This window comes from Elephantulus edwardii, unplaced genomic scaffold (genome assembly GCF_000299155.1).
Source record: "Elephantulus edwardii isolate Elephantulus edwardi_28Jun2011 unplaced genomic scaffold, EleEdw1.0 scaffold00017, whole genome shotgun sequence".
Taxonomy (NCBI): Eukaryota; Metazoa; Chordata; class Mammalia; order Macroscelidea; family Macroscelididae; genus Elephantulus; species Elephantulus edwardii.
In genome coordinates, this window is record NW_006399767.1 from 28,960,154 (window position 1) to 28,961,880 (window position 1,727).

The 1,727-nt window shown below is 45.4% G+C and overlaps 1 pseudogene; it reads left to right on the top strand.

Moving 5' to 3' along the window:
* Window positions 1–1,202: 1,202 nt before the first annotated feature.
* The window catches only part of LOC102866402, a 9,710-nt pseudogene continuing 9,185 nt past the window's right edge, over window positions 1,203–1,727 (top strand).

A 1,727-nucleotide genomic window follows, 5' to 3' on the forward strand; every position in this document is an offset into this window, starting at 1 on the left:
GTGGAGCCAAGCAATCTAAAGTTGTGAACAATCTCAATCTCTTCACCATCCATCCTGATGCTGCCAATTGGTCCAGTGGTGAGAATCTTTGTCTCAATCCATATTGGAGGCTGCAGTCCTTGACCCTCTGCAGCAGATGCTTCAGGTCCTCCTCAGTTTCAGAAAGCAGGATTGTGTTATCTGCATAACGCAGATTGTTGATAGATCATCCACCAATCTTGACCCCATATTTCTCCTCATAGAACCCAGCCTCCTGGATAATCTGTTCTGCGTATAGGTTGAAAAGGTATGGAGATAGGATGCATCCCTGACAAGTTTACACAGGCAAAATCTGACAATGCCATTTATGTCTGAGGATCCTGTGTAAGACCTCTCCATAAATACAGGGCAAGGGGTCACTTTTTGGCCCCTGACTGGCCTCTTAGTAGCACATTCTAAACCCACAAACTAATCAGCATCTAGGGACATCATTTCCAACTCTCTGTGTTACTGTGCTTCCTGGCTTTCCTCCCCTCCAGATGTGAGCAATTCACTTGATTACAATTGATTGTAATCCGTCAGGGCCTGCAGAGAGCTAACACTTAGCCTGAGTCGCTGGAATTCAGGTAAGAAAGTCCTGGAGGATAGGAAAGTGTTTACTCCTCTCTGCATGTTATAGGTCTGAATGGTGTTGGGAGGGGAGAGGGTGTGTCTAGACACTATTAAAGGCTTTGCATATGATTAAGGCAGAGCCATCCCACATAGTTTCTTATTAATTCAAGAGAAACTAATTTGATGGTTTAATTTTATCTGCAAAATCCCATCACAGTAGTCCCTAGTTGAGAGTTTGAGTGAATAACTGGACCCACATTCTCAACCACAGAATAATAGTCCAACAAATGAACTGTCCCCCTCCCCCTCCCCTCACACTGGTTGCCTGAGTTAATGTAAAGGAATCTAGGGATGCTACTTGAGTCTGGCATCTGACTTTTTGTGTTTGTGACTTGGAAGGAGTAATCAGATTGCAGAATTATTAAAAAAGAGCAGGTTCAGCACATGGAGGTTGGCAGTAAATGTCTTACCTCCTACTTCTGGGATTTCAGGACCAGAAACCTCTGTTGGTTGCAAGGGCATCAAGAAAAGCCTCTCAGACTTTCTGCTACTTGAAAATCAACTGATAGCCCTCCCTGCTTGTGCAGCCTCAGCCACATCCCTGAGACACGATGGTGCGAGTTGGAGTAAATGGGTTCGACCACATTGGATGTCTGGTCAGCAGGGCTGCTTTTAACGCTATCAAAGTGGATATTGTTGCCATCAATGACTGCTTCATTGACCTCAACTACATGGTCTATACGGTCCAGTATTATTTCACCCATGGCAAGTTCAATGGTCAAGGCTGAGAAGGAGAAGCTTGTCATCAATAGGAAAGCTGTCACTATCATCCAGGAGCGAGTTCCTGCCAACAACAAGTGGGGTGATGCTGGTGCTGAGAATGTTGTGGAATCCACTGGTGTCTTCACAACTTTGGAGAAGGCTGGGGTTCACTTGAAGGGTGGTGCCAAACGGGTAATCATCTCTGATCCTTCTGCCGAAGCCCTCAGGTTTGTGATGGGCATGAACCAGGAGAAGTATGACAACTCTCTCAAAATTGTCAGCAATGCCTCACGCACAACCAATGCTTGGTTCCCCCCTCCCAGATTCATTCTATGAAGCAAACATATCTTTGATACCAAAGCCAGGAAAAGACA